The sequence below is a fragment of the Gambusia affinis genome, linkage group LG04 (assembly GCF_019740435.1).
Source record: "Gambusia affinis linkage group LG04, SWU_Gaff_1.0, whole genome shotgun sequence".
In the NCBI taxonomy this organism is placed as follows: domain Eukaryota; kingdom Metazoa; phylum Chordata; class Actinopteri; order Cyprinodontiformes; family Poeciliidae; genus Gambusia; species Gambusia affinis.
Window position 1 is genome coordinate 16,507,400 of NC_057871.1, and position 12,401 is coordinate 16,519,800.

General features: G+C 38.2%; 1 protein-coding gene across 3 annotated transcripts in view; it reads right to left on the reverse strand.

The window, feature by feature from the left end:
- Positions 1 to 669: 669 nt before the first annotated feature.
- Positions 670 to 12,401, reverse strand: part of LOC122830147 (endonuclease V-like) — a 46,685-nt gene continuing 34,953 nt past the window's right edge. Inside the window, exon 9 of one of the 3 annotated variants that reach the window (XM_044115262.1) lies at positions 670 to 911. The gene's annotated coding sequence lies outside the window, so the exon portion shown is untranslated. Of the gene's footprint in view, positions 912 to 11,280; positions 12,026 to 12,401 lie in introns of those variants that run through there. The other 2 variants (XM_044115263.1, XM_044115260.1) reach the window with 2 other exon arrangements.

A 12,401-nucleotide genomic window follows, 5' to 3' on the forward strand; every position in this document is an offset into this window, starting at 1 on the left:
AGATAAAACAAACTGTGTTGAGGTTTTCTGAGGTCTGTTTAGTTAAAACTGTTTGTTTTAAAATGTCTGCATCTAAGCTGTAGATTGGTGCCTGTTATTAAGTTTGTACAACTCATGTTTCACTTTGTGCTAATATGTGATCAAATTCAGCTAACACTGTTTTATCGAGTGCGGCACAAAGCTGCATATCTTCATCGGGGGTAACACGATCATCTCCCTCTGTAGCAGCAGCGCAGCGTTTCATCCAGGGTTTGTAGATGTGTGCAGAGCCACCTGCAGTCTCCATCAGCTGATCCGATGACCCTTCCTGGTGATCAATGCGGCCCCATCCGACAGCTTCTATTCCTGGACACCACTCCTGCAGACTCTGACCCCGTCCCTCCCATCTCTCTTTTCCGCTTCCCTCTCTGGGACCAGCCTGGCACGGCAGCGCGCACGGCCAAGTCTGACGCATTTGAAGAGAGGTGCAGAGAGCACGTACACGGCGCAGCCTTTAATGTTTGTGCAGCAAAGTGGTCCCATGTGCATCTGTTATGCCTTTCTGTACCGTTGCACATAAAGCATAAAACCGTCCTCCTTCCTTACAGATATTAACAAATGACCAGCTCTCCCTGTGGCAGATCGGGGACTTTTCTGATTTATTTCTGGAGCTCCCAGTGCAAAAAGGCTGAGTGACCCAAAATTATAATGAGAACAGAATATAAAAAGAGTCACTCTGACCCATATCTAGCTTAAATATGGGGTGAGTGCATAAAGAAAATACAGTTAATCTCTATTTCTTCTTGGCCCAGGCTAAAACAGCTGTGCTTTTAAAAGTTACCGTTCACACAAACACACATAGATGGACCTTTAAGGGGTCTTCAGAGACCGGGGCTCTTTATCTTCAGATTCTGAAGCGCAGCATCAACAACCTAGCATAAGAAGAGAGGAGACAAAGTAAAAAAATCATTTAGCGGAATACATGAAATTTAAAACCTATCCTAATGGGACAGCTTTGTTTAAGGACAAAAAGAGCTATACTGTCAATCTTCAAGGCCATTTGGTCCCAAAATACTGTTGATAATGCACAAAAACAGTAGTTTGCCAGTCAGATGGTTCTCTATGTGTGAAGTCCTGCAAGAGCAACTGTTTACCAAATATCTCTGAAGTACCTCTGGGTTAAGTGAGCTGGAAGTTAACCTCAGATTGGACATGAGATGATACTTCCACTCAGAGCAGAATATTTAAAAGACCTTAAGTCTTAAACTTAACAGTGACAGTGCAGAAATCCTTGAGACTGTCCAAATGTGTTACTGCGTGCTCAGTTTGTCGAGTTTTAATGTTTTTATTTGTTTCTAGGTGTTTTTGCAGGTTTTTATTTTTGCAGGTTGACTCAATGAGGACTTTTAATTAGAAATACTGGGAGCTACTAAACGTAAAACAGTTTTTGGTAGTAAAAAAAGAAAAGTGGACAGCAACAAAATAACTGGAGGGAAGAAAAGAAGAGAGATAGCTGCGACTGGGATTAAAACTGTGTTTCTATAGACCATAACAACATAGATGCAGCAGCAACACCTCATTTATAAAACTCAGTTAGTAATCCAGAGGAGTAGCATTTCTTTCAAAAAAAGAAATGCTCAGAATGAAAAACGTGATTTTACCAAATAAGGACAAATGTCGGCGAGTTTAAGACTACAACAATTAAAGTTAACAGAAAACATGGGCTGAAGAACAGTTTAAATTCACAAGACCAAAACATAATCTTGGAAAAATTCAGTCAATAAGTTCCTCAAAAGTATTCATGAATCCTGCAAACACAAAATTGGATGGTGGAAGCGAACAAGTTGAAGTGAATTAATTTCAGCATTAAAAACAAAGAAACAAACTTCTGACCAATCACACAACAGGTCAAACAGACCTCTGTCGAGTGTCGAGTTCAGCAGGCAGTAAAATCCTGAAATTTCATCACGATTGAATGTCAATAAGAGCCGATATTAGCTCTGCGGATGACCGGTCAGACTGAAGTCAAACAGTTGATGTCCAGTCACGTGGTTTTCGGTTATTGTTTTTGTGCACCGTACACACTGAGGCGAGCTTCTGTGAAATACCTCACTAGCGAGGTGGTCGATTGACTGACCGCTCCTAATATTGCTGAGCTGACAGAAACAGGACATGTTGATCCGGTAATAGAAAACAGAGAATGGTGCAAAGAGAGTGACTACAGACAGAGATCTTCACCAGACAGTAACAAACACGTTATACCATCACAATGCAGGAGGAATTTGCCTGCCATTGTATTGCCATCCCTAGTCCTGTTAGCTTAAGCCTCATGGTTACACAACAGAAGCAATTTGCTTTGAAAAACAACTCAGGATTTTTTTTTTTTTTTTTTACTATTTAACAGAGGGGTGAAGGATTAGCAAGTAAACTGACAGAGAGCTAAAGAGACAGACAAAGGAAGAGAGGAAGGAATGGGAAGATGGAGAGCTGTTATCATCTTACAGTAAAACAGTTCTGGGCAACAAGCAGAATGGTCAATAAAGGAACAACCTAATAGAGCTGTAATGGGAAGAAAGCCGACATAACAAAAAACTAACCCAGGGTCTGTATTAGAGAGAGAAAAAAGCAGAGAGCGGCCACAGGGCGTTTTATGTTAACATAACAGGAGATATCCATCATAGATACAAACACTTAAGGTCATATATGTGATGATTATAGAGACTTTTTATTAGTTTTACTGCTGGCAATGTTGTTGTCTGCAAAATAATTTCTGGATAAGGTTTTCTTTACTGCAAACTTTTATAGGCAGAATTAAAAGCTACCTCTGTCTTTATATACAAGTTTCATTTCTGCCTATTTGTCAGTGATTGTCGAAATGAAGGCACATGCTGTCATGATCCTCGGTTGGTTGTGTTTCTGTGACTTCTTTGTTCTAAGTCTTGACATATTCAGATTATTTCGTTCGTTATCATCAGCAGGGCTTTGCTATATTAGTTCACTCTGTTGTTTATAGTTTCTTCATTTATTCATTTTTATTTTCTGTTCTTGGTGCATTTGGATTTATTTCCTTTAGATCTGTGTTAGTCTCTTTCTTTTTGGTTTGTAGTTCATTTTGAGTCTTAGATCAGCTCCCTTTGTGGTAATTAGTTTCCCTCCTCCAGTTTTTCTGTTTTCCTTCTGCCATAGTTGTGCCACATTTTCTCTAATTAGTTCACTTGGTTAATCATTTCCCACTGTTGACTCAGTATTTGAGCTACAGGTTTTTGTTTGTTTCATTCCGGATTCTGCCCTCATTCTTTCTGTGTTCGATGACCTGCTTGCCCCTGTGAATTTTCCCTGAAAGTTTCCTTATTTCATTATTAATGAACTCGGTTTTACCACAGTCGTTCTCTGCACCGGGGTCCCTATAAACCACAAGCTGACACATGTACAGAAATGAAAATAGGAGCAACAAAAATACTTTGTTTACCGACACTCACTGGAAAGCGAGGGCAGCGGCAGAACAATAAGTCCAAGATAACAAAAAATTTTCATCATCATCCAATGTTTCTTCGGGGGAATAGTAATATCATGCAGTTTATGACTTCGGCTAACAGCTTGCTAGCTGAGAGCCACTGAAAGCAGCATCATTTGTATGGGTGAGTTTCTTTCCTTATTTGTTGCTGTCACACAGTCAGTATCTTTATGTTTTTGCTTAATGTGTGAATGAGTGTGAAATCCAAGCTTTTATTAACAATCTGTTGGAAAGATTTATTATAGGTATAGGACCTAGTAAGAAACCATTCATGGTGTAGACAGTTGGCAAACTGCTGATGTAAACATTTCAATCACATAATTTGGAATTGGCAGCATTATGACATAAATGAAGTCTCCATTAAGAAAAATAAACAGCATGAACTAAGTCTCTGAACACAAACTAGTAAAATAATTGTTTGGGTTCTGCGTTACGGCTGTTAAATTAGGATCACCTCATTACTATAATTACAGATGTGTCTTTAACATGGGAGGACATGAAAACAAGCTTCCATGTTCATATATTTCTACTCTGTAGTAGAATAATTGTCTTTTGTGAAGTCTCACTTTGTGTCCAGTTCTTTATCACTGTTTATTGTCTGTGAGCTTAATGTACTGTACAATTGAGCCAAAAATTACCTATCGCCCTAGTAGATTAACTCTTGAAAATTCTTTTTAGTTCAACCTATTTCTTTTGACCGGAAGTAATATTTGTTGTAATATTCAATAATATTTAAGTCTTGTCATGGCTGAGTCAAAATCCCAACTGTAAAAAAGTAGAAAACTAAACTAAAGATTAAGGAGTTCACAAGGAAACGTTGCAACTACTAAAACTTGGAGCGAGTGGATTTGCAGGCTTTTAAAGGGGCAGTGTGTAAAATTGTCTTTCTTGACGATTATGTTATAATATTATTCTCTCATCAAAAACATCCTTGGTGTGTTTCCTTGATTCTTTCATGCTACTCCAATTTTCTGTAAAAGCTGGTACTGTTTGCGAGAGTTCGTGCAAATATATGCTTTTAATTTATTTATTTTTCGAACTCCTTCTTAAAAGGATGTGAAGCAGGAATTAAGATGCAACACTAGGATTAAAAAAAATCTACTTTGCCTTAGTTGCAAATAGGCAAACCATAAAATGCAATTCAAACTTCAAAACTTTTTTAAAGATCATTTTATGTCCACAATTTTACAATTTTACTTTTAAGCACAATTTAACTGGCCTGAAGATAGATAGAAAATGCTGCCTGCTTATCATCTGCTAGAATGCAGGAGATATTGAGGATAAAAGAAAACAAAGTTAAAGATCACAGCTTGGGGCGTGCGGTGGTGGCGCAGGGGGTTAGTACGCCCCTTTGGAGGCCTTAGTCCTCGACGCGGACGTCGCGGGTTCGACTCCTGGTCCTGGTGACCTTTGCCGCATGTCCTCTGCCCTCTCCTCACCCTCATTCCTGTCTGCCTACTGTCACAAAAAATATGAGCCACTAGCGCTGCAAAAAGACTCTTCAGAGAAAAAAAAAAGGGAAAAAAAAAATTAAAATCAAAGCTTATTGCATTTTAGGTAAAACCTAACATAAAAAAGTTGTTTTGTCATGTCCTAAAAAATGTTTTGCTAGCTCACCACTTGTCTCTTTTAATAGGCAGTAATAAACATTGTTTCAGTGTTGCCTCATTTTAATGTGAACTCCTGCTTGCTGTGATACATTTTGACATTGACTGTGTTGTATATCAAAAGGTTATGGTGGATGAAAGAGAAATGAGTGGGAGCCAACATCTCCTTTCAAGAACAGCTTTGATAGCTTCTGACTAACCCAATTAGAGTTGAATGCTCTTGCTCTAATAGGCTATTATGGATCATTTCTAATTAGATGGCTGCAGAATTATGAACATCCACAGATTTATGCCCTATTGACATTTTCAAGGTGGATGCAATGCCACGCATGCAGACATGAATGTCCCAATGAAGCACAGCAATAAAGAGCAAAAAATTAAAACTCTGTTGTATTGAGCACAATGTGTTTGTGTTTCAGCAGCAGCTGAGTGTCGAACAATATTGTACTATTCTTCTGAAAGGAAAGCCTTCAGGTCTTTGAAGGATGAAGGAAGCGGAAATCTACTGAGTCCCAAATTATTGATAGTGTTGCTACGGGTTACCTCTGAAATGAAATAAAAAGTCAAGGTGAACAATTGGCAGAAAAGTACAAAGCTGCTGGTCCACAGTGTCTTGGCAAAGATTGTTTTGAAGATAGTCGCTTTGAATTTAACCATTTTCAACCTGGAGCTTTGGTTTTCAGCTGTCTAATATTTTCAAGGTCTGGGTGATACAATTGATTTTTAGCTGAAGCGGTGCCAAGTTTGACTGTCACTATACAAACATATCACATCACAAACAGTTATTGAGATTATATGTTTTGTTTACTCTGTCACTTAAAGTGATGACCAATCTGAATTAGGTCTGTCTGTCTATCTATCTATCTATCTATCTATCTATCTATCTATCTATCTATCTATCTATCTATCTATCTATCTATCTATCTATCTATCTATCTATCTATCTATCTATCTATCTATCTATCTATCTATCTATCTATCTTGCTAACTAGCTAGCTAGCTAGCTATCCGTCTGTTCATTTGTTTTTCTAACTATCTGTCTTCTCCTGACATTGATACATTTATATAAGGTGATCCAAACGCATACATATTTTTAATTAGCAGTACCACTTTATTCAGCATCAGCTCTCTCAAACAGAGACACATCACCGCTGTGCTGTTCTTCAAATAAAGTTCTTAAAGAGAAAAGTCAGGAGGTCGTTCTGGAAATCAGTCAATAAATCTTAAACGTATCAAATCTCTCTTGGTACATGTCTAGTATTACCTCTACTCTCTTTATTACTGTTAAACTGAGCTTTTCTGGGCAGTGGCTGAGTATGCCACAAAATACCTAATGTAGCCAATTAAAGAAAAGCTGTGTCTGTAAACTGTTTTATACATGTGTGAGAGAGTCTTCAGGGCAACGAATCAGTGAATTTTAACAAACATAAACAAGCTTCTAACATCTGGGAATCATGATGGATCATTCTTTGTAAGACAGACTGCAAACAAATATTGTTCTGGTAAGCCACATGGTAGTTAGCATGCAGAGCAATATCAGCTTCTGTTCATGCTAGAATGAATGTCAGTGGCTTAGTTCTGTCAACACACTCATGCTGCATAAAAATAAAAATCATGGACTTAAGTTTGCTTTGTGGCTTTTTTAAACTACGTGCACACTGTTCTCATGATTTAAGCAACTTGATTTGAAGATTTTAAAGATGCAGATGCTTTAAATATGTTACATGCTCAGCATAACCCACAGTCCTACCAAGAAACCTGGTTTTATTTCTATGTTTTCATCCTCGGCTTTGATTAATCACAGTAAATATATTCAAATTACCGATATTGAAATTTTTATAGATATTACTGTTAGCATGTTGGTTATACTAAAGCCTCTCACAGACAGCAGCAGAAACACCAGCCTAGCACTTCTCTTCTTCAATCTTCAGAATTGGACTGCATAGCAGGTTTGTTTTCTAATATCTAAAGCTACAAATTGGTGCTATTTAGTTTTTAGGCAAATCTCTTAGATCTCAAAGCACACACACACACACACGCACACACACACACACACGCCTACACGCACACGTGTGTATGGTACATGACAAACCTTAGAGGAGCATATCTCATTTTACTGTCATTTAGTGGTGCACTATTCATGGATGAATAAAACATTTATGCTTTTCTTGACAACCTGGTTGACTCCTCAGTTTCTGCAGCTGAGACAGTTCAGCTGGGCTCTCACCAAATATCTGCAGTTTTTGTGAGAGTCAACCTTAATGTTTGCTTCGTTTTACACTTCACTTTACTTTGGCTTAAATATAGTAATAATAAGAATAACTCAAGGATTATGCCTTAAGCAGCAAAATTAACACACTAAAGCTAATTGTGATTGATTTATATGATCAAGACTGCATCTGTCATCAAAGTAGACAGATGGAAGAGATGCAGAATAAATTAGCAAAGTTACTTTTTTTTTCTCAGAGCATTATACAAGCGTAGCCAAAAACAGCACGTCTTTTATTTATTTCCATGGTAGAAGATTTTTGTCAGCTGAAGCGCTTAAACATAAACATAATTTTATCAAAAAGGAAAATAGTAATGTTTTAAGCCCCTTATAATCAAAAGCCATCTGGATTGTGATTTTATGGCTGTAGAAATATCAAAATATATGCAGTGAGCGAGTCCTCCTGTCCCCTTTTTCTAACACAACGTTAAATTTTAGCGCCTGGCAGTTATCCAGCAATACTGTGTTCAGACATTAAGAAACTACAGTTCCTGTGAGCAAAGACAACAGAAAAGAATAAAGCAGGTTTAAGGCAGGTTACCAAAACTATGTAGTGAAATTATTAATCTCTTCATGACTGACATAAGGACTTGTATATACTTGAAACTTTATTTCAGACAAAACATGAATGAATGAGAACTAGTTCCTGATTAAATTGTGAGCTCAATTCAGTATGTTTAGATGGTGAATTACAAACATTAATTCATTCATTTTAGCTTCGGTGAACTGAATTCAGAGCTACTTAGTAACACTGGAGCTAAATTTCCTGGAATTTAGCAGTAAGAAGAACTTTAATTAAATGTAAAGGTTTATTTTTAAAGGATGGAAGATTTCACTTTTACTGTTCAGTATTTTTCTTCTACTCATGGTTTCATTTTCTTCATTCTGTTTTTTTCTTTTTTTTTCAGACTCACATTTCCAATATTCTTAGTTCTTTTTAAACTACTTTCTAAAAGTGCCGTTTGGTAACAGGGTAGCAAGGTTTGATCTTACAGAGAAAGGGATCTTTGTCTTAATTTGGTCATTAGTTGCAGATCCTTTTCTTACAAGTGATAACCTGTTTCTAGTTTCCTGACAAATTTCTAAGAAAAATTCATCCATCCACTGTCTCTACCCACTTATCGTTGTAGTATGTTAAGGGACTGGTGCCTATCTCCAGTGGTCAGTGGTTGAGAAGCGGAGTACAAACTGGACTTACATGTACGAACATATAGACACTCAGCATGTCTTCTTGTCTTTCCTATTCTGTGAAGTGGGTACAGGACAAATTAGCCTCCATGTGATGCCATTAAAATATAAAGTTGTAAGTTCCGAAATAGATGTGCCTCAGGAATCTGATCAATTTTAGAAGTTCAACAGTAAATTCTCCAATTGTATTTATTTTATGGGTGCTTTTAGGGAAGCCAATGATCATGTCATCTGTGATTTTGCAAAAAGAAGAAAAAAGATTTAAGGTGGGCTGTATTTTATTTTTGAGCAAATGTGCTCAGAGGGGGGATTTTTCCAAACGTGGTTGAGATTATGCTTCACTCCAATTAAAGATTCATTTTACATGACTTTATTAGCGTCCCAATTAATATATTTTATATAAACTATAAATCTTTCGGAATATTTTCCCTTTGCAGGTCACCTGAGTCATTTCCGGTGTTTTGTTAATGATTGTAAATCTGTGTAAGTTCATCTGCATAACAAACAGCTCTGCAGGTCTGCTGATAATATTGGGAAAAAGAACCTTGGCCTCTGTCTTCACCTCTAATAAACACACACACTCAAGGATCATGAAGGCCAGCCTTCGCAGGGCACTTCAGAGATCTCTCCTCTCTCACGCACACATTGACCCCGTCGTCCATGATTCATCTTCTTGGCAGCGTAAAGTGTAAAAGAGATTATTACCAGTGAAGGGCCGGAGATTTACTGCTCTCCCTCCTGCCCTGCAGAGGAAATGGGAAAATATTGCTAATGTTTACATCGCTGTGAGTGTGCGTGCGCGGGTTAATGTTATGTGCACTTGACGATGCTTGAAGCCTGACCGGCATGGCAAATCAGCTCGGACGCTTGTTCAGCATCGAGAAATGTGCTGACTTCAGGGAGTTTTGTGTGCACGTCTTTCTCCAGAACACGTTGAGGTATTTGCAGGTGGGGGTGGTCACAGAGATCTGTAATCCTACAAAAATGTACTTATGCATATCAATAAACACAGAAGCCAGCTGTTGCTGAACCCTGATACAGGATTTTGTCTAGTGTTTGTACAGCACACACATTATCTTATGAGTGAGCCGAAGAGGATGCAGCTCACTCACTCATGAAATAATTTTCTTGTGTGTTATAAATTATTTATCACTTTTATTATTTTCAAATGACTTGTAGATACATACTGAGTGTGAAGTTACAAATGTCCCCAGGGCAATAAAAATAAAAATGATCTCTTTGAGAAAAGGGCAGAGGGCATATTCTCAAGCTCACTGTGCAGTATGTATTTTAGACTTTAGATTTTTACCAGGGATACTAATGATTGTGTAGGATGTCACAAAAGAGCTGGCACTACAGTTGAAAGCTTCTATAAGTGAAACACAGTCATAAACTTATCTAAAATTACTTGATAAGTCTGGCTAATGTTGAATTTCAACTTATTAAGGTGATGAAACAGAATCTGTATTCTAGAGTTGGTTCAGTCATGAGACGGTGATGAAGACAAGTCTGATAAGTCCTTTGAAATATCAGATTAGCTAAGGAGTCTGCTGTGATGAAACAGAACTTGGAGTGCACTGGGAAGTTTCAGTGTCAGGTGTCAAACCCGCTCTGCGTGACGCAAGCGGTGTCCTGACTGATGAAGCTCTGGCAGCGTGACGAAGAATGTTCCCCCGGCGCCCGGGCAGACCTCAAGTGATGCATCGCCTCTAAGCGAACCACTGACCAACTTTTGGAGCGTCAGAAAATGATGGGTGAAATCTGCAATCCGGTGACAGGCTGCAAGTCAAACTCGGAGGCCGAGCATGTTCGAACTTCATGATTCAAAATGGCAGCGACAACAGATTTTATGGAAGTTGACATATTGGGAAAATATTTATGACAGACACTTGCAGGAGAAGCATCAGTGGGAATGCGGTATGAGTACACACTACATTCAATATGAATGAGATGGACGCCTTTTACCTTTGGGATTTACATCCTCGGCATTCATACATTCTCAATGAATTTTTAGTTAGTTTAATTTATTTAGTTTAATTTGCAGCACTCAAATAAAAAATTACTCAATCATATTGTAAGAATTTTTGCTAAAACCAGATTGGATGCGTCTGGATTTAAATGACCCTCTGCACCGTTGGTCATGCCCATTATGTGGTGGTGTACCTCAATAACATTACTTTAAAAGCAGTAAGAGCATTAGTTGCATATTCCAAAAATAACTAAATCTACAGAGACTTTGAAGGGATTTCCTCCTCGTATATCAAACTCAAAGTGAGCAGCAGAGAGCACACACTGTTGCTGGCAGTGATAACATCAACATCTTGTCTGCTAAAGCCCACAGGCTCCTTACCCAAGAGGAATTATTTGCAATAAATCTAGTAGTGTCTCTTATCCAGCAGGAGGAAATGAAAAGGGAACAGACTAATACTGAGATGGCTGTCAGTCTATGAGAATTTGTACAACAGACTTTTATGTAATATTTTTGGGCGATGCATTTGGCGTGTGTTGATTTACGTCCAGACACAAAACATCCACTGTTTTATTCTGTCTCGGTTCAATGAATGGGTGATTCTACATCCATATAATCAGTGTTTATAAATGAGAAGAGAATTAGCATTTGGTCTTGACCATATTACATCTGTAATTTTATGATTTCTGCTCACTAAGAGCTGATGAATACATTCTCCTTCATTCTGAATTTAGAAATGTCTGATAACGCAAATGTGACCTTATAGTAATTTTTCCATGACAACACTCAGCACGTCTTCTTGTCTTTCCTATTCTGTGAAGTGGGCACAGGACAAATTAGCCCCCATGTGATGCCATTAAAATATAAAGTTGTAAGTTCCGAAATAGATGTGCCTCAGGAATCTGATCAATTTTAGAAGTTCAACAATAAATTCTCCAATTGTATTTATTTTATGGGTGCTTTTAGGGAAGCCAATGATCATGCTACCTGTGATTTTGCAAAAAGAAGAAAAAAGATTTAAGGTGGGCTGTATTTTATTTTTGAGCAAATGTGCTCACAGGGGGGATTTTTCCAAACGTGGTTGAGATTATGCTTCACTCAAATTAAAGATTCATTTTACATGACTTTATTAGCGTCCCAATTAATATATTTTATATAAACTATAAATCTTTCTGAATATTTTCCCTTTGCAGGTCACCTGAGTCATTTCCGGTGTTTTGTTAATGATTGTAAATCTGTGTAAGTTCATCTGCATAACAAACAGCTCTGCAGGTCTGCTGATAATATTGGGAAAAAGAACCTTGGCCTCTGTCTTCACCTCTAATAAACACACACACTCAAGGATCATGAAGGCCAGCCTTCGCAGGGCACTTCAGAGATCTCTCCTCTCTCACACACACATTGACCCCGTCGTCCATGATTCATCTTCTTGGCAGCGTAAAGTGTAAAAGAGATTATTACCAGTGAAGGGCCGGAGATTTACTGCTCTCCCTCCTGCCCTGCAGAGGAAATGGGAAAATATTGCTAATGTTTACATCGCTGTGAGTGTGCGTGCGCGGGTTAATGTTATGTGCACTTGACGATGTTTGAAGCCTGACCGGCATGGCAAATCAGCTCGGACGCTTGTTCAGCATCGAGAAATGTGCTGACTTCAGGGAGTTTTGTGTGCACGTCTTTCTCCAGAACACGTTGAGGTATTTGCAGGTGGGGGTGGTCACAGAGATTTGTAATCCTACAAAAATGTACTTATGCATATCAATAAACACAGAAGCCAGCTGTTGCTGAACCCTGATACAGGATTTTGTCTAGTGTTTGTACAGCACACACATTATCTTATGAGTGAGCCGAAGAGGATGCAGCTCACTCACTCATGAA